The sequence below is a fragment of the Schistocerca nitens genome, chromosome 6, assembly GCF_023898315.1.
Source record: "Schistocerca nitens isolate TAMUIC-IGC-003100 chromosome 6, iqSchNite1.1, whole genome shotgun sequence".
Taxonomy (NCBI): Eukaryota; Metazoa; Arthropoda; class Insecta; order Orthoptera; family Acrididae; genus Schistocerca; species Schistocerca nitens.
Genome location: NC_064619.1, coordinates 221,221,822 through 221,243,217, shown reverse-complemented (window position 1 = coordinate 221,243,217; position 21,396 = coordinate 221,221,822). Strand labels below are relative to the sequence as shown.

Genomic DNA, 21,396 nt, shown 5'->3' with positions numbered 1-21,396 from the left:
ATGATGGGAGACTACACATGGTGGTTTATTGCAGCTAAAAAAGTTGCTCACTTCCAATTCACTTGTGGCCGCGTTCCTTTGTTTTGTTGGTCAAGTTTAATATGTCTAGTTCAAAATGGTTCAAATGGCTCTGAGCACTATGGGACTTAACATCTGTGGTCATCAGTCTCCTAGAACTTAGAACTACTTAAACCTAACTAACCTAAGGACATCACACACATCCATGCCCAAGGCAGGATTCGAACCTGCGACCGTAGCGGTCACGCGGTTCCAGACTGAAGCGCCTAGAACCGCACGGCCACACCGGCCGGTCTTAATATGTCTAGTGGTTTGTAACTCACATTGTACAAAATACGCTCTAAAACAAAAGAGACAAAAATAAATAAAAACGATGCAGCTCGAAGGAATTATCCAAATGCGACTGAAATCGGTAGATTTGATGTAAATGTACAGGCAGATAAATGACTGCTATTTCAGAAAAATTGGATGATTCATTCAATAGAAAGAGCTCCACAAATTGAGGAAGACAATAACGCACTGGTCCACATGTGGCTCTTATGTAACCGCTTATTCGGCTTGGCATTGACTGATACGTCCGTCCCGATAGCTGAGTGGTGGCTACATGGTGTCAAACTGGTAAAGAGCAAGATTTCGAATACAAAGGTCTCGGGTTCGATCCCTAGTCAGCCCCACGATTAGCCGGCACGGTAGCTTAGCGTGTTCGGTCAGAGGGGTAGCTGCCCTCTGTAATAAACAGACTGAGTTAATGGATCAACGACGAACTTAACGGGTGTGTTATGACGTTCGCTCCGAGCAGATACAACGAACGAAAACGAACAAAATGAGATTTTAAAAAAGCGCATTGTTTACGAAACAGGCGAACAACGATCAATTTGCAGGGTGGCCGAGTTAGATTCCCGGCATGGGACAGGGTGTTATGTGTCCATCACCCGTGCCTCGGTAGCGCAGTAGGTAGCGCGTAAGTCTCATAATCTTAAGGTCGTGATTTCGATCCTCACCCGGGGCATTTAATTTTCTGCGAGTGACGGTGACGCTGTTGCTAGGGCACGAACTTATTTGGCTGGCACGGTAGCTCAGCGTGTTCGGTCAGAGGGCTGCTCGCCCTCTGCAATAAAAAAAAAAAAAAACTGAGTAAAGGAATCAACGATCAACTTGAACAGATGTCTTGTGATGTCCGCCCAGACCAAACGCAACGAACAATACCGGTAAATAAGTGGTCTGCGTGACGGATTGCCATTCTACGGGCCCGGGTTCGTTTCCTAGCTGGGTCGGAGATTTTATCCGCTCAGGGACTGGGTGTTGTGTTGTCTTCATCATCATTTCATCCCCATCCGGGCGTAGGTCGCCCAGTGTGGCGATGAATGTAATAAGACCTGCACCAAGACGGTCGGACCTGCCCCGCAAGGGCCTCCCGGCCAATAACGCCAAACGCTCATTTCCATTGATTGATACAATTGTTGGTTGTCCTCATATGGGATATCGTGCCAAATTCTGGTCGAGTGGCGCGTTAGATCGTCAGAATCCCGAGCTAGTTGGAGGGCTCTGCACGTAATGCTCTTAAACGTTCTTAATTAGGGAGAGATCCGGCGACCTCAATTGAAGAAGTAGGGTTTGGCAAGCACGAGGAGAAGAAATGGAAACTCTCGCTGTGTACAGGGGGCATTGTCTTGCTGAAATGTAAGCCCAGGATGGTCTGCCATGAAGGGCAACAAAAAGGGGAATAGAAAATCGTCGACGTACCGCTGCGCTGCAAGGGTGCTGCGACTGACAACCAATGGAGTCCTGCCATGAAAAGAAATAGCACGTCAGACCATAATTCCAGGTTACTGGGCCGTATGGTTGGCAACAGTCAGGCTGGTATCCCTCCGATGTCTGGGGCGTCTTCAGATATGTCTTCACTGGTCATCAGGGCTCAGTTCGAAGTGGGATTCATTGCTGAAGACTGTTCTTCTCCGTTCAGTGAGATTCCAGGTCACCGGATCTCTTTCCCGTTCAGAAAGTTTGGAGCATTATGGGCAGAGCCCACCAAACAGCTCGGGATTTTGACAATCTGACGCACCACTTGGACAGAATTCACTACGATATCCCTCAGGAGGACATCCAACAACTCTGTCATTGCATGCTGAATAACTGCTTGCATAAGGACCAGAGATGTATGTACACGTTATTGACTTGCTCAATTTGTAAAGCTCATTCTCTTGAATAAATCAACCAATTTTTGAGAGTTTGTAATCATTTATTTGTCTGATCTAATGTCAGATCAAGCGATTTCTGTCCCATTCGGATTAATCCTTCGTGGTGCTTCTTTTTTCTATGTCTTAGAGTGTATAATGTAACATCCCATTGTTCCAGATATACACTACTGGCCATTAAAATTGCTACACCAAGAAGAAATGCAGATGATAAACTGGTATTCATTGGACAAATATATTATACTAGAACTGACATGTGATTACATTTTCACGCAATTTGGGTGCATAGACCCTGAGAAATCAGTACCCAGAACAACCACGTCTGGCCGTAATAACGGCCTTGATACGCCTGGGCATTGAATCAAACATAGCTTGGATGGCGTGTACAGGTACAGCAGTCGAACATTTTCTGTATCCAGAAACGCCCGTACAGGACCTGCAGCATGCGGTCGTGCATTATCCTGCTGAAATTTAGGGTTTCCCAAGGATCGAATGAAGGGTACAGCCACGTGTCGTAACACATGTGAAATGTAACGTCCACTGTTCATGGTGCCGTCAATGCGAAGAAGAGGTGATCGAGACGTGTAACCGATGGCACCCCATACCATCACGCCGGGTGATACGCCAGTATGGCGAAGACGAAAACACGCTTCCAATGTGCGTACACCGAGATATCGCCAAACACGGATGCGACCATCATGATGCTGTAAACAGAACCTGGATTCATCCGAAAAAATCACGTTTTGCCATTCGTGCACCCAGGTTCGTCGTTGAGTACACCATCGCAGGCGCTCCTGTCTGTGATGCAGCGTCAAGGGTAACCGCAGCCATGGTCTCCGAGCTGATAGTCCATGCTGCTGCAAATGTCGTCGAACTATTCGTGCAAAAGGTTGTTGTCTTGCAAACGTCCCCATCTGTTGACTCAGGGATCGAGACGTGGCTGTACGATCCGTTACAGCCATGCGGGTAAGATGCCTATCATCTCGACTGCTAGTGATACGAGGCCGTTGGGATCCAGCTCTGCGTTCCGTACTACCCCCCTGAACCCACCGATTCCATATTCTGCTAACAGTCATTGGTTCTCGTCCAACGCGAGCAGCATTGTCGCGATACGAAAAACCGCAATCGGGATAAGCTACAATCCGACCTTTATCAAAGTCGGAAACGTGATGGTACGCATTTCTCCTTCTTACACGAGGCATCACAACATCGTTTCACCAGGCAACGCCGGTCAAGTGCTGTTTTTGTATGAGAAATCAGTTGGAAACTTTCCTCATGTCAGCACGTTGTCAGTGTCGCCACTGGCTCCAACCTTGTGTGAACGCTCCGAAAAGCTAATCATTTGCATATCACAGCATCTTCTTCCTGTCAGTTAAATTTCGCGTCTGTAGCACGTCATCTTCGTGGTGTAGCAATTTTAGTGGCCAGCAGTGCAGGTAACTTTCGAAAAATTATTGGCACATTCAAAATGGCAAAGTCTGAGCTGAGTAACTGGTATTTTTCACACTTCTGAGACATAATGAGCTAGAAAATTGCATTAAAAAGCCAAGACAAAAACAATGACACATGGTGTAATGGTTGACGTTCCGCTTACGTGCTACCTGAAATGAAGAGATTTACACTGAAGAAGGATTAGTGACGGGTCAGATGAAACCAATCAGACGACTGATGATCCAGAACAAAAAGAGTGTGAAGTGCAGGTGAGATGGGCGCTTTGGCCGGCAGGAAGGGAACGGTACCTGCGGTGACAGGGCAGGGCGTGACCTCGGCAGGGCGGCAGGAAGCGGGCCCCGCTAACGAGCCATTGTCTCAGTGCGGCTGTCAGCGGCGGCAGGATTAAAGGCCGCTAACGAGATTACCAGCAAGGCTGACGACAGTACGGACGCGACAGCCCGACGCGGGCGGTCTAGTCGCAGGCTTCACCCGCCAAACCTCACCAACCTGCCAACAAGACAACAAGGCGGCGCCCGAGAAACCGTGGGGGGCGAGGGAGGGGGAGAGTAGTCATAAAGTTGTAGTTATCACTTCGAAAACGTAAACTTACGTTTTGTTTGTTTGCAAGTACATGTCTGCCGTGCTAGTACGCATTGAAATCCCCGCGATACAACACCGCAGCATGCCGCTAGGGCAACCAAAACAAAATGTGAGGTCGGTTGCCAAAGTGGAGCATCGTGTGGTAACTCGTTTCCTGCGTTTATTGGGGACAACGCTGCAACAGTCTCCTTACAGAGTCGGTGTAAGTGTGCGGCCGCAATGCACAATCGTATGACACGGTGATTACTTGACGCAGACTCTCCCCCCCCCCCCCCCCCCAGTCGGTCTACACCTGAGTACTCATGACGGCACCTGCGGCGGCAAGCCCCCCCCCCCCTCCCCCACACACACACACCCACGGCCCACCTCCCCCAGTGCGCAGTGAGGCGGAGGCCGCATCGACCCGGCCGCGAATCAAGTTATCGGCCTTTGCGGACCCTTGCCTGCCATCTCCCTCCTCGGCGGCCGACGCGCGCCAGCGCGGACAAAATAAACCCCTGCTGCCGGCACCACCCGCTAGCCGCACCAACAATCGCGCGTCCACTCCGCCACCCTGAGCTCCGTCCAGTCAGGGCGACCAACATTTGATCACGATTTTAAGGGTGGCGACAACCACCCGAAGACGATTTTAAGAGAGATGTGGTAGCAATAAATTTCAGCTTCACAACTACGCCGCATTTTCATGGAATGGGTGACACTCACAATCTACCATAACATTAGTGCTTCGACCACAGATACTAGGAGACTGGCTACCGAGCGAGGTGGCGCAGTGGTTAGCACACTGCACTCGCATTCGGGGGGACGACGGTTCAATCCCGTCTCCGGCCATCCTGATTTAGGTTTTCCGTGATTTCCCTAAATCGTTTCAGGCAAATGCCGGGATGATTTCTTTGAAAGGGCACGGCCGATTTCCTTCCCAATCCTTCCTTAACCCGAGCTTACGCTCCGTCTCTAATGACCTCGTTGTCGACGGGACGTTAAACACTAACCACCACCACCACCACCACCACCACTAGTAGACTGGCCTTGCTGTGCAGAAGCTATAGCGCTGGTGTGGTTCCAACATAAACCACGGGACTGTTGGCAAAACGTGGCGGGATTTCAAATCAGCGGTCTACCATCCTATGTTTGTATCGTATTTTCCCCACATTTCTCAAATGACTGGCAAACGCTTCCAACAAAAATGACTTTTTTATTTGCGAAAAATTATGCCAGAACTACATTTGACCTGGATTTGTTCACAGTACCATTTATAAAATCTAACAAATACATCGAACGCCACTCTGGTGGGCAGTGAGACGAAACTACTATAAACTATCAATTAAAGTAAAATGTCGTTAAAATTCTTTTAAACAGTTAGAGTGGGCTCGTGTCAAAACTTTAAACATTGGATTCGCCGCGTTTTGAGCTCTAGTCACTTATAAAAGAAAATGGGATATGGAATTATGAAACTATACGTGCCAAAATTGTCGACTTTAGGAGCAAGTCCATTTTAGAGTATCAATTTTAGGTGCACTTTAAAGGTTCAGTTCCTACTATTTTTACATAAGTTTAAACCATCAGTTTAAAAAAAATAATATTTTAGATGAAAGGTGAGACTTTGGAGTTTTTCCGTTTCAGGGCCTGTATCCAAAGCTGCCTTCGGTTTTTTTCATCCTTAGGGAACCTATGAGTAGGAACGAGAAACAGTTATGCTACCTTCTGTAACCGAATTATCACAGATACTTTACAGGCATCACTTTCAAGACTTTAATTTACGTGATACTCTATTTCAAGTGTAAAAAACATATAAAAGTCACTTCAGCAGATTTCAATAAACGTATATGCACTATCATAGAAACACTTACACGTGAAATGTAATGCGATTTCCCCCGACAAAACGCTGAGTACAGCAATAAGCGCAACACAAAACAACCATGTTTTGCCAACATTCACGTGACTTTAGCCCAGAGATGTTGGAGCCACGAAAATGACGTCAGGGCCAGTCTATTATATTTATGCTCGAAGCATTAGTGAACTCCGTCTCGTTTTGTTACCCACAGCGACAGCAACGCCCCAAGCGGCCAGCAAACGATGCTTCTGAATAAGACATCGCATGAGTGCGAATACTAACGTTTGTATTGATTTGTGACGTAGTTTCTACAATAGGGAGTGTATGTGTGCCATAAAAATCTGATAACTAAAAAGTGACACCTCATTTGTTATTATTTACTTTCTTCAGGACGTTGGGAGTTGCGTAACGGTACCGAACAGGACATCTTATTTACGGTTGTCTTGTAACGTACAGATATTCAGTGAATGACGTTAATAACAAAAAATTGCTTGTAAACACCACAAAACCTGACCTTTTGCAGAAAGATGTCATATATCTACCCAACAAAACAGAGTTTTGTTCGCCACACTTTCAGCCATATCAGTGAATGTGGAACGTAGGAACGTAGGAACGTAATAACTACATTATTTAACGTATCAAATACGTCATCACAACTGTAGCTTAAGGGAAAAACCACACAGACACCATAACAAATCATCAAAGGCAACTAAACTATTTCCCAACACATAATATACCATTTCCACAATTGTTAGTAAATTTGAGCCACACATGGCAGCATCTTCAACAGTTTGCTTTTGAAGCAAAAGTAAATACATTTACAAAAACATTCGTGTATTAAAAAGTCGAGTGAAGTGTAAGAATGGGCGTATCATTAGACTCCATAAAAATTTTTAAGTGTCACGGAAAGTGCCTAAGATAATAACAAAAGATAACAGAAATGTATGATAATCATGCATGAAATATGTGTTTATATTCTTTTGCTTTAAGCGGGATAAGCTGCACGTATTTGAAAATATTTCTTCATAAATGAGATGTAGCTGATGCCATTGAATCAGTCTGACTCTGCTGTTTTTACATGTATTTCACTATGATTCAAGTCTCTTGGTAAGTTTGTAAGTAGGCTGTTTAGGTTTTTTTATTGGTAACGCCACCTCTGTATGAAAATCACTGGCTGTGCTTTGTGCAGTCTGTGGCTGGTTTGCATCGTTGTCTGCCATTGTAGTGTTGGGCAGATGGATGTTAACAGCGCGTAGCGTTGCGCAGTTGGAGGTGAGCCGTCAGCAGTGGTGGATGTGGGGAGAGAGATGGCGGAGTTTTGAAATTTTTAAGACTGGATGTCATGAACTGCTATATATATTATGACTATTAATGTAAATACATTGTTTGTTCTCTATTAAAATCTTTCATTTGCTGACTATGCCTATCAGTAGTTAGTGCCTTCAGTAGTTGAATCTTTTAGTTAGTTGGCAGTAGTGGCGCTCGCTGTATTGCAGTAATTCGAGTAACGAAGATTTTTGTGATTTAAGTGATTTGTGAAACGTATAGGTTAATGTTAGTCAGGGCCATTCTTTTGTAGGGATCTTTGAAAGTCAGATCGCGTTGCGCTAAAGATATTGTGTGTCAGTTTAAACACAGCCATGTAAAATTGTTCAAAGGGGACGTTTCATATGTCGACCCTTAGCCGAGGATACCTCACTGGAATCTTCTGATTTTTTTCTTGTAGTTTGTGTAATTAGTGTAGCCTTTGTTTATTGCTAGCGCGTAATCATAGAGAGAATTTCCTTTGTAACTGTAGTTTTTCATTGTTGTGCAGTAAAACTGGGAGATGAAGAAGCTTGCACAGGATAGAGTAGCATGGAGAGCTGCATCAAACCAGTCTCAGGACTGAAGACCACAACAACAACAGTAAAACAGTTGTGACATGCATGTAGATTAGCATCAAATATTTCGCAGCTGCGCTTGCAATTAACTAGACATTATTTTCAGTGCTATGTTAATGTGTTCTCTTATTTTTGCTCTTCAAATTGTGTTTTTCGTGTGAAATATTGTGACAATAATGGCGTGTGAAAATCGTAATACTAGTCTCCAAAGTAAACTGAGAAATGACAGTGAAGACGAAAGCAGGGTGTTAGCGCCACCATGTAATGAATTAACTAATGTTCAAAGTAGTAATTTGGTAATTGTGCATAGGGAAATGGAGCGGGCTGCAAATAATGGTGTATGCAATGAAACAATTAGTGAACAGGGAAGCATTATCGATCGATCGGTCGGCAACAGCTCGCCTCAGGATTCTGAAATGACAGGACATAATCTTGCAAATACTGTAGATTCTGGTTTTGCGTCCTCACCGTTTTCTCAAATAAATCAAGACACATTTTCTGCTTTTCAAAATGCGAATATTGCCGGTTCAAATGCACTGCCGAATAGCACTGAGGAACATGTTTCAGACACCAGTGCACTGTTATTACAGTTAATGCAACAAATGGGACAAAGGCTACAAAAGTTAGACACAACGCTTGAACAAAATCAGAAACAAATGGGACAAAATCTTCGAAAGTTAGACACAATGGAACAAAATCTTCAAAAGTTAGACGCAATGGAACAAAATCTTCGGAAGTTAGACACCACACTTGAACTAACACGTGAAGATTTAACTACTGAGTTATATAACATTGAATCGAAATGTCAAAAAGTCTGTAATGACATAAAAGCACAAATTTGTGAGCATTTCCAACCTATTTTTTCGCGTCATGAAAATGCATTACAGAATCACGAAGCAGCCATAAAAGAACTGCAAACTATTGTTCATGAAAATCACGACACCTTGCAAGCTAAAATTGACTCAGTTGCATCTACCGATTCGGTTACGCAACTTGCAAAAACTCAGGAAATCTTAAAGGACACAGTTGATACGATTTCAACACAAATGGACACTCTGAAACTTGGTTCAGAAAAACACACAGAGGAAATAATTTCACTATCGGATAAAGTAGCCGATCTTTCAGATCAGTTCACTAAATTATCTACAAAGGTAGATGATGATCTGAATGACACAAGACCTGTAGCCTTCACGGACACTGAAGAGTACGAACAAATTAGAAAATTCAAACAAAATCAAAATCAAATCAATACACAGTACAAAAGAGAAATCCGGGAAGTACAAGATCAGTTGGCACAAGTAATACAAGAATTACATATTTCAGAGGATACTCGCGCTCCAATACGGGAAGAGGGACATAGAAATACGGAACAGCTACAAAATAATAAAACAGGGCATTTCGGAAATTATGAAAGAAATTGGCAAGGTGCACCGAATTTTGAGATGGAACCGCCGACACGAAGTAACAATGACCGATATGCGACTCGTCGACATGATGATTTTGACTATAAGCTGTTTATTACTACACGTAAATTCAAAACATTTAAGAATTCCGGCAACGACATTCATCCACAAGAGTGGCTTCATCAATTCTCTCATTGTTTTCCTCCCAACTGGTCATTGGAGCACAGGTTAGAATTTATGTGTGGCTACTTGGAGAATGAACCAGCTGTAAGAATGCGATCGATCATTCACGGTTGTCACAGTGAAGGAGAATTTTATCATGCCTTCCTCTCAGCATATTGGTCTCAAGCTACACTAGACCGAGTAAAACATAGCATCATAATGATGAAACATTTCGAACAATCTGAATTTTCCAGTCTTGTGAAATATTTTGAAGACATGTTGCACAAGAATCAATACCTGTCAAACCCATACAGCTCCTCAGAACTCATCCACATTTGCTTAATCAAATTACCTGAACATTTACGACATATTATTTTGGCAGGACGTTGCAAAGGCGACATTGAAGCTTTTCAGGGACTCTTACAAGAATTAGAAATTGACACTGACAATCGCGGAACGCGAAAACAGGAACACAACAATTACAGGTCACATCCGTCGCAATTCCGCGATGAAAGAAATAATAACTGGACACGACGAGGCTATTCTCACAACACAAATCGTGACCAAAACAGACACCACCCGTATGGCAGCCACTGGCAGAGTAATAGTTACAGAGAAAGTTCGCATTTCCGTAGTAATGAATATGACAGAGATTACCTTAGAAACAGACAATATGGTAACCAGAACTATTATTATCAAGGGAGACAGACTAACTTCAGACGCAACAGTTCAGCGTGCAGTTACGATTCAGGGAGAAATTCTCCACCACGTGACCGACAAGAAAGAAACTGTGGAATCTACCGACATGACGACAGACGATATAATCATAACGACAGACCTGAATTTTATCAGAACTGGCGGGATTTAAAGGTGAATTTGTAGAAGTTAGGTCTCCTAATCCCAATAACGACGCGCGCCAACAAAGAGACAGACAATGACTCACACCGCAGGCAGCCGCGTGCGCCGGCTGGCTTGAGGAAAATAACATAAGCTAACCTTGAGAAAAATTCCAGTATTCTTTACCGAAGTATACCGCATGACAATTGCGTTGAAGCAGAAACTCTGCGTACTAGGAAGAGTAAAGGTTTACACCACATTTCACACGTAAAACCGTTTATTGAGAGATAATCTGCTTTTTAACTTTGTCTTTGCCATAAAAGTTTTCACTTCACATTTCTAGTATGCTTTGTCAGACTTAAGAAACTGTTACCATGCAACAATGTTTGAAGTTAAATATCCAGTCAAGAACTAAGAGAACTTATTTAAACAGAAATTACGAATGCATTGTTATTGTGAACAGACGACACAGTGTTATTGTATGTGTACATTCTTGCTTGTTAGTTGCACGATTACGTAACGACTATAAGGCTCACATACTTAGAACATTTACCAGTACCGCTAATGAGATTTTAATGCAACATTTTGGTTCACTTGAAAATACATTCTGGATTTAAAGTACTTTCTGTGAGATACCAGATGACACAGTGGTTAGTTTATGTGACAGCTACACGATTTTATCACGACACTACTAATGAGTAACAATTTACAATGTTGCTTTTGCGGTGTATCTGTTTTATATCTGCACAGTTTTTCTGAATTATTCTGGAAAGTAAAACATGTTTTAGTAGTAACTTTTGTGGTATAGCTACAAGGAGACAGCCTTTTCCGTAGCACAACAATACATTACAGCACAGTACTTTCTTCATCACGGCAATAAGCATAATAATTAAGATATCTATACGCAAAGCATTTCACTTTTGTTTATCATGAGGTAAGTTCAAAAATGGTTCAAATGGCTCTGAGCACTATGGGACTCAACTGCTGTGGTCATAAGTCCCCTAGAACTTAGAATTACTTAAACCTAACTAACCTAAGGACAGCACACAACACCCAGCCATCACGAGGCAGAGAAAATCCCTGACCCCGCCGGGAATCGAACCCGGGAACCCGGGCGTGGGAAGCGAGAACGCTACCGCACGACCACGAGATGCGGGCCATGAGGTAAGTACATTGACTTCTGCAGAACTTAGCTTTCGGAGGACGATAACTACGACACTTCCACAGAGATTATCTTACAACAAGACGCACAATTTAGCGCTACAGTACACGTATTTGAGTGATTAATTTTGTACTTAAAACATTTATTTTTAAAGGTATTTGAAGTACAATGATAAAAAGTTTTTCCCTGATACATTTCATTCCATTGCTGTAATCTGTAACACCTGAGGGTATAATTACATTAATCCTCAGGGGGGTAAACACTTACTTTGTGTACCATGTGTTTGGCAAGCACAAGAAGCCCTAGCTAATATGGTATTTGCTTATACAACTTTACACATCGGTACCATATTTCTCTAACACATAAATTACACAGCTATCTGATCATTTAACTGGGAGAGACAAACATTTATTCTACTACATCAGTGACAGATGTTTACGCAATTACACAGTTGGATAACTTCACACTCATGAAACTGTATTTTGTCTGTACTTTGTGAACTCTTCATATTTTTTCAGAACCATTGTGATACTATAAGGGCTTTGAATGATGTATTTAGTATGAGATCATGATTTTTAAAGTACATTTGAGGTAGATGACACTATTGAAATGAGCAAAGAATATTTTTTATGGTTTGAAATTATTGCAGAAAGCTATGACAATTTTAAGATTTGACTGAGTTTTTATGATATTATTACGATGACAATGTGTATTATGCTGTTGAGGTATGTTCATGATCAATAAGCTGATGCTATATGAGGAATGTGATTACGTGTTTATATGTATATGAATAATGAATAGAAGTTTGGGACTCTGGTTTGTGAAAAAGGATGTTGGAAACCAAGAATCGTACTTTTATATTTACAGGATTTTGTTTCTACAGTTTTGAAACGCAAATTCTCGACCTGTGAAATTTTTATATGAGACTGTCACTGTAGTGCAAACTGGTGTCGTAAATATTTCGGTAAGAAAGTTAAGTGACCACCTGCACGTAATGCGTCGTCGGCACCCAGCTGTGCGACAGTCGCCTGGAAAAAAGCCATTAGTGTGTGCCTTTCAGAGGCACAGGTGGAGAAAAAAAAGGGGCCATTATCCTCGCTATTGACATTCCTTTGTAGAAAGCATCACAAATACGACACGCTCAAAAACATATGATTATACTGTGGAGCTCTTAATTTATGATATTTACTAAAATGCCTAATGAAACGATGAGAAATATTTCACAGCTATTGTCTTGCTAGTTGAGAGAAATGCCATATGGCTTGCTTTATGTATTTATTTACTCATTTTGTTTAATATCTAGTTTCTAGCTGCACTGCAGCATTGGTTAAAATAAAATTTAATAGATGTACTAATATAGTTATTTTATGCCTACAGATCCAGTCAATAAGAAATTTATGATCTACTTCCAAGAAAACGAGGGCACATAAATAGACATTTCCTTTCACAGGAATTGCATAAATAATTTTTTTACGATTTGGTAACTTATTTGCTAGTGTAAGTTCTCGTGATGCATCACTCTAGTGTTAAGATGTGACTTAGGTATTAAACATGGCCATTTTTACTGTAATATTTTTTCTGCTTGAGCTTTGTCATGTTTAGATATAAGTTATTGCATTTGCTGCTGCTGTTTGCCAGGCATAATGTTACTGAATTTGACTTTGTATTACTCTGTTAAGCCAGTTTTACTACGGATTTATTTTTCTTGTTTGCTGCACATTACCTTATATTAGTTGTAATATTGCATTTGCTTTGCTAATTTATGCTGCTTGCTTTGCTAATTTGAATTTTTGTCATTGCTGTTTGTGTTAATTTGTTATGTGCTGCTGCATTGCCTCGTCCCTTGGTATATATATCTGAGCTCAGTAGATTTAAGTTAGCTTAAGAGGGAGTAGACTATATAAGAAACTAACTATGATGAATTGGAAGAAAATGTATTGAGAAGCTATAAGAAAATGGTTTGGCAAAAAAAAAAGTAGTGTACAGTGGAGAAAAACTATTTTTGAAAGAGGATGTGAACAGAATACAGAAAGCAGGCTTAGATAGGACCTTTGGGAATAATGATGAACGAAGGGAGATCTCCATGCAAAATACTGCAGTAAAACAAACCCTGTCCTTTTTTTGTGTCATCCCTCTATGTGTTTGTGTACCCTTGTGTATTTGTGTTTTTCCTGTCTTTATGTGTTTAGCTGATGAGAGCTATGTTGTAGAATTTTTCTAATACTATGTTATTTACTTTGTAAAGATGTTTAGACATTATTTATTCTGTTTTGTTGCTCATATGTGAAGGTGATGTTTCAAAAGTTATTCTGATCTTTACTTATGTACTTATGTCATTATTTTTGTAACACTGATGTATATGTTTATTTCTATTCTTTTGTAAAGCTTGTGTTACTACAAATGTTATCTGTATTGTTATGTTCTTTAATGATGTATTTTGTACCTTTGTTATTGTATTTTTATGTTATCAAATTGTAATTGTTACCAGTTCTTCAAATTAAGTATCATTTCACTGCACACGTTTCTGTTGGTCATAATATATGCACAGTATGTGAGAAGCTGGGACTCTTAGTGCTTGCACGTGTGTTGATAATTCAGCAAGGGACTGGATAACAGCATTGCTGGTTCTAAAGACATTTCAAAAAAAATTTTTGTGAGTGCACAAGTGGTGGTTTATGGACTTGCTATATTGTCCGCAAGACTCTTCCATGGTGATTGTGCACCTGCACAGTCGCAACAGATTGTTGCTGGCCGTCTCTACAAGGACTACAGTGGGTCTACACCTTTGATGACTCACCAACACCCTTATTTCTACAAGGACTGCAGTGGGTCTGCACCTCTAACAAGACTACAGTGGACTGCTCTGTGATGACCTACCTACCAATATTCTTCAAAACTTCGACTGACTCTGCTGTGGGTTTGCTCTGTTGTGGCCCATTACCTGTCTGCATGTCGAGAGTCAGCACTATCTTTCCGTTGGAAGGACACCGCTACTTCTTCAAGACTGCATGGAAATCCACTACTTCCATGTGCATTTTCTTTTACTGCTGAGACTTTGAGAAAAACACTGCAATTTTACTGTGATGAACGATCAGGACTGTCTTTATGGACTTTGACCAACATTGTATCAATAAGTGTGTGCATTTGATTGCTTTGTTATTGTAATTATGAAAAATTTTTTCAAATCTGTATTGGCCGCTGCCCAAAACAATTTGTAAAATTTTTTGTGGGGAGCATGGTGGCTATGTAAGTAGGTTGTTTAGGTTTTTTTTATTGGTAACGCCACCTCTGTATGAAAATCACTGGCTGTGCTTTGTGCAGTCTGTGGCTGGTTTGCATCGTTGTCTGCCATTGTAGTGTTGGGCAGATGGATGTTAACAGCGCGTAGCGTTGCGCAGTTGAAGGTGAGCCGCCAGCAGTGGTGGATGTGGGGAGAGAGATGGCGGAGTTTTGAAATTTGTAAGACTGGATGTCATGAACTGCTATATATATTATGACTATTAAGGTAAATACATTGTTTGTTCTCTATTAAAATCTTTCATTTGCTGACTATGCCTATCAGTAGTTAGTGCCTTCAGTAGTTGAATCTTTTAGTTAGCTGGCAGTAGTGGCGCTCGCTGTATTGCAGTAATTCGAGTAACGAAGATTTTTGTGAGGTAAGTGATTTGTGAAACGTATAGGTTAATGTTAGTCAGGGCCATTCTTTTGTAGGGATCTTTGAAAGTCAGATTGCGTTGCGCTAAAGATATTGTGTGTCAGTTTAAACACAGCCATGTACAATTGTTCAAAGGGGACGTTTCAAGTTCATAGGGCGTGGAACGCAAAATATAACAACTATTTCGTTAATTAAGTGGAAAATAATTAAAAACAAATATTACCCTTATGATGCATGCGATTGTCTGCTTACTCGCTATTGGAGCGCTAGTGTCGCTCCAGCTGTCAAACGGTAACAACTTTCGCACCATAGAGTATCGTGACTGTATGCATCAAACTGTGCTAATATTACAAATTCGGAAGTAACTCTGCCTCTTACGCTTAGACAATGAAATCGCTGAACCGATTTTAATAAAATCTGGTGTAGAGATAGCTTGGACGCTGAAGAAGAACACAGGCTACTTTAAAACGTGTGTAATACAACATATTTATTGATTTGACGAACATAACGCGAAATATGGAACAATAATAACCCTTTGAAAAAGCTGTTTATTCTTTGACTTTTGAACTTAATCGTATTTCTCAAAATGCTTTTATTGTTTGATATGTTCTACGTAACACGATTCAATTTAATGAATACAATGTCCATACATCCTCTACGTGTTTAATCCATACTTCCATACTAAATCAGTCACAGACCCATCACATTTTAGCCGCTGAGCGCCATGTGTCACTTATAAATTCTTAGTTGCATTAAAATTTGTGTGAACAGCTCGTGGTCATGCGGTTAGCGTTGCTAACTTACGATCGTGGATTCCTGGGTTAAGTTCCCCGACTTTTTCTTTTCTTCCAGCTAGCGAACTGGCGTCAAATAAAATAAAACTTGCAACACGCTCCTGAGGATCACAACTGGGATGCCCTGCCAATAAAGGCACAGGCTACGCGCGTTTCATTTCACTGAAACGCGAGTGCAGCCCTGGGTAACAGATAGAATACAAGGCTTATACGATCCTCAACGTGTTTAACTGATGCTAGTCCATACTTCCATACTAGTATTATAAATGCGAAAATAACACTGTCTGTTACGTTTTCATGACTAAACCGCTGAACCGATATTAACGAAATTTGGCGTGAGACACAGGCTACTTTGCAAAGTACGAAGCACAAGATGTTCATTGATTTGAAGAATACTACCCAAATTAAGGAAAAATATTTACTCTTTGAAAAAGCTATATACTATTTCACTTTTGAACTTCATCATATTTTTTAAAATGCTTTTTTCGTTGGTACATTCTTCGTAATATGTTTCAACGTAATCACTAGAATGCTTATTCAATTCTCAACATGTGTAATCCACACTTCTATACTAATACCAGTACTATTCATTGCGAAATGAACTCACTCTGTTACGTTTTCACGATTCTACCGCTAAACCGATTCCGATGGTTTTTGGTAAGGAGTTAGTTTGAACTCTGAGGAAGACCATAAGCTACTTTAGAATGTACTGTCTTTTTGAGTATTATTATCTTTTTAAGTATGGTGTAGGTGAGTGGCATGCGGACGACACTGGTGCAACGGTCGACGACTCTTAGTGTCTACGGATTATTCCGTGACAGTGCACAACCAATGTTACTGTGCACGTGGTTTATGATATTGAGATCCTACACCACCTGGCACGGCAAGAGAGTTTGGGTGGAGATACAACAATAAAATCGGACGGTAAGCCCGAAAACAATATTTAAAACTACACTCCTGGAAATGGAAAAAAGAACACATTGACACCGGTGTGTCAGACCCACCATACTTGCTCCGGACACTGCGAGAGGGCTGTACAAGCAATGATCACACGCACGGCACAGCGGACACACCAGGAACCGCGGTGTTGGCCGTCGAATGGCGCTAGCTGCGCAGCATTTGTGCACCGCCGCCGTCAGTGTCAGCCAGTTTGCCGTGGCATACGGAGCTCCATCGCAGTCTTTAACACTGGTAGCATGCCGCGACAGCGTGGACGTGAACCGTATGTGCAGTTGACAGACTTTGAGCGAGGGCGTATAGTGGGCATGCGGGAGGCCGGGTGGACGTACCGCCGAATTGCTCAACACGTGGGGCGTGAGGTCTCCACAGTACATCGATGTTGTCGCCAGTGGTCGGCGGAAGGTGCACGTGCCCGTCGACCTGGGACCGGACCGCAGCGACGCACGGATGCACGCCAAGACCGTAGAATCCTACGCAGTGCCGTAGGGGACCGCACCGCCACTTCCCAGCAAATTAGGGACACTGTTGCTCCTGGGGTATCGGCGAGGACCATTCGCAACCGTCTCCATGAAGCTGGGCTACGGTCCCGCACACCGTTAGGCCGTCTTCCGCTCATGCCCCAACATCGTGCAGCCCGCCTCCAGTGGTGTCGCGACAGGCGTGAATGGAGGGACAAATGGAGACGTGTCGTCTTCAGCGATGAGAGTCGCTTCTGCCTTGGTGCCAATGATGGTCGTATGCGTGTTTGGCGCCGTGCAGGTGAGCGCCACAATCAGGACTGCATACGACCGAGGCACACATGGCCAACACCCGGCATCATGGTGTGGGGAGCGATCTCCTACACTGGCCGTACACCACTGGTGATCGTCGAGGGGACACTGAATAGTGCACGGTACATCCAAACCGTCATCGAACCCATCGTTCTACCATTCCTAGACCGGCAAGGGAACTTGCTGTTCCAACAGGACAATGCACGTCCGCATGTATCCCGTGCCACCCAACGTGCTCTAGAAGGTGTAAGTCAACTACCCTGGCCAGCAAGATCTCCGGATCTGTCCCCCATTGAGCATGTTTGGGACTGGATGAAGCGTCGTCTCACGCGGTCTGCACGTCCAGCACGAACGCTGGTCCAACTGAGGCGCCAGGTGGAAATGGCATGGCAAGCCGTTCCACAGGACTACATCCAGCATCTCTACGATCGTCTCCATGGGAGAATAGCAACCTGCATTGCTGCGAAAGGTGGATATACACTTTACTAGTGCCGACATTGTGCATGCTCTGTTGCCTGTGTCTATGTGCCTGTGGTTCTGTCAGTGTGATCATGTGATGTATCTGACCCCAGGAATGTGTCAATAAAGTTTACCCTTCCTGGGAAAATGAATTCACGGTGTTCTTATTTCAATTTCCAGGAGTGTATTTCTGTAAGCCTCGCAAACGTAAGTCTGATTTAGCGCTTAGTTCTAAGAGAGCTCAAGCTTGGAAAGTTATTCGAATCCAACAAACCTCAGAGTAATCTCTTGTCCGCCGGAACTTGGATGTAGAAAGTCAGGCGGCTTTAAGACCTACAGAGACTTTAGGGCAGTCACAGACCCGTCGCATTTTAGACGCTCAACGTCACCCGTCTCTTTCAGTTTCCAAGCCGTTTGGAGACTTACAGCGACTCTGTCATTTAAAGGTTGTAGGACAAATAGGCATCTGCGATTCCTTCCGTCTGGTCACATGCTGGAGATTGAATTATAACTTTACTTACGGAACAGCACATTTCGACGTTACGAACTTTTCCTTCGCAGTTTTCATGTTCTTGGCGCTAATTGATGTAGAGCGCTATTATTCTTCTGTCACTAGCTGTAGATATGTTACCAAAAACTGTGATTTTAAGTCATGGTTTTCGGTGCAATATCTGCAACTAGTGACCACACATTCAGTAGGGTTGGAGACCCTTGATAGTGTCGAATATTGTCCAAAACGTCGTCCTGTTTCTTATCACACTGCAAAATCTCGTTCGCGCCCGCTAAATGTGTGTGAATCAACGTGCCAAGGAAATGGGTGTTTCACTGACGTCCTTTATGCCATCCGCTGAGCCCTTTTAGTATCGACTCTCGGCGGCGGCTTATGTTAATGTTTTCCTTGGTCGCCCGTAAGATAAATGGATGATTTCTACGCTAGGCTTCGCTGTTCTGACCTCCACCAGAAAGATGACAAAAGAAGGGGTTAAATGGGAATAACAGTGGGTAGGACGACTTTCCTATCGTGTGACACGTCCGCGTGTGTGAAATTTGGTGCCAATATGACGTTATTAAACACGCCTTACACGCCACATGAACTTCTGAGCTCTGGCCTTCTTTTCGTATGTGTCGACACCTTGTTTGAAGCGGATGACGCAGTCGGGGTCCGGGCTTTTGGAAAGTTGTAGGTGCCTTTGAGCCAAATTTCTGCGTGTCATTGGGAGACAAGTACGGGTTTTCGAAAAAGTGATACCTTAGTTGTGTTGAATAGTGCAGATACGAGAGGCCACTGCCATCTCGATAGGTAAATTTTGACGTGTGTGAACCGATGTAACGCAGAAACGAATTGTCCTTCACTAGCCAACCAGGTAAATCGAATCTTAACAGAAATTGGTGGGCTTCGTAGTGGTCGTGAAAGGTAGACTGAAACAGGAAGGTTGAGGTAAAGGTTCAACAGATTCTGTCGAAGAAGTGCTGGCACAACAGAGCATCACAGGTGGTGGAACGGGGGTGGAGGTCTCGACTGCGTCTTTGCAGAGGCAGACTGCTACCATGAAAGCGAGGCGTAAACATGGAGAAAAGAGTGTTGGCTCCCGTTCGCCATCTGTGCTGCCGTAAAAGAAGGAAGTAAAAACATTTTATACTCGCTTATTACGACCTTTTTGGAGAGCGGAAATCTCCTGCATAGAAGTCAATACAGATTCTGTAAACAGATGTTGTGAAATCTAGTTCTGTTCGTCCTTGAGATTCAGTGAGCCGTAGGCAGTGACGCCCATGTTGATGCCACGTTCCTCGACTTCGGTACAGTGCGCTGCTGGAGCTTTGGGAACTTGCCAACTATCGTGCTAGCTTTGTTCTAGGATTCAGAAACTTGCCGCCATGATTGATTTATTGTTATTAATCAGAGTATCGTACATGCTGTAACAGGCAGCTGATACTATCAATCAAAATATCCTACGCACTGTAACAAGCAGCTGGCGTCCCTAACCAGTACTGACCGGTGTATGAGATCATAGAACGCAACCCGTGTCATTTGCACAGAACCACAGTTTGACGGGCATCTTGGTTTAGCTGAGGTGGCACTGATGGAGCGGTCGCACGCCCTGATTGGCTTATCAGCTGCTGCATACCCTCCAAAACTGATAATATCCTCATTTATTATTTGTTAAAAAAGGCGTCAAATGGGAATTTGTTTAAGTGCAAAGCCTCTCTCTTCGATTTAATCACTGGGAAGTACCAACGAAAATATTCTGACAGTTGCTTGTAGAACAAAAGAAAAATCATGAACAGCCTGAATCACTTCGTGCGCTGTCGCAGTTTTACGAACGATGCCACAAGGGAGTATCGTGCGCTGGCAGTTAAGGGCATTCAGGTCTTGTCCGCAGTATATACAGTTCGTTTTACACGGTCGACTTTCCAGTCTCAGATGACCAATCGACACAAGTGAGCGTACTGCAGCGCCCCGGCGTTTTATTCCTGTAATGAAACTCGTCTGCCTCGAGTAGTCATTTCCGTTTACACGTCAGCGCCGAAATTGCGTGTGCTGTGAGAGCTGTGCGCTTCGCAGTTTGGCAGCTGTTCGGTGGAAGTGAGGTTCTGAGGGAGTATCCTTTTTACGAAAAAATCGAAATATAGTAACAAAATGTAGGAACAACCAATGACAACAGAGTTTATTAATGACCAGAGCAAAATTCACAGTGGATGTTTTTGTCAATGGGCGTGTGTCCAAGTGCCGCATTAAATCGTCAAAACCTCGAGCTGTTAGAAGGGCCTTGTCCATAGTTCTACCAACGTTCTCAACTGGGGAGAGATCCGGCGACCTTGCTGGCCAAGGTAGGGTTTGGCAAGCACGAAGACAGGCAGTAGAAACGCTTGCCCTGTGCAGGTTTACATTATCTTGTTGAAATGTAAGCCCAGGGTGGATTGCCATGAAGAGCAACAAAAGGAGCTGTACAATATCGTCGACGTATCGCTGTGTTGTAAGGGTGCTGTCGGGGAATGAAGACTCCTACGCCATCTATTGGTGTTCTGTTATACCGATTCTCTCCAGGTCCCAAAATCGGCGCACTGACGGTCAATGACGACATCTGGTGCATGTGGAAGACAGAATACCTCCTGCTGCTAAGACAATACCATGAGGTGAAGGGATACTCTTCGCAAAGGAAACCGAGAATTGGAGAGGTTGTTCTGCTCCAAGAAGACAGCAAACCACGGCACTTGTGGAAGAGGGCTGTGGT

General features: G+C 43.1%; 1 protein-coding gene and 1 non-coding gene across 2 annotated transcripts in view; one reads left to right on the top strand and one right to left on the bottom strand.

The window, feature by feature from the left end:
* Positions 1-21,396, bottom strand: part of LOC126262446 (guanine nucleotide-binding protein G(o) subunit alpha) — a 543,526-nt gene that overhangs the window by 497,903 nt on the left and 24,227 nt on the right. The gene's annotated exons all lie outside the window — the stretch shown is intronic.
* Positions 955-1,027, top strand: Trnam-cau (transfer RNA methionine (anticodon CAU)). The gene has a single exon. It is a non-coding gene; the product is annotated as a tRNA-Met (tRNA).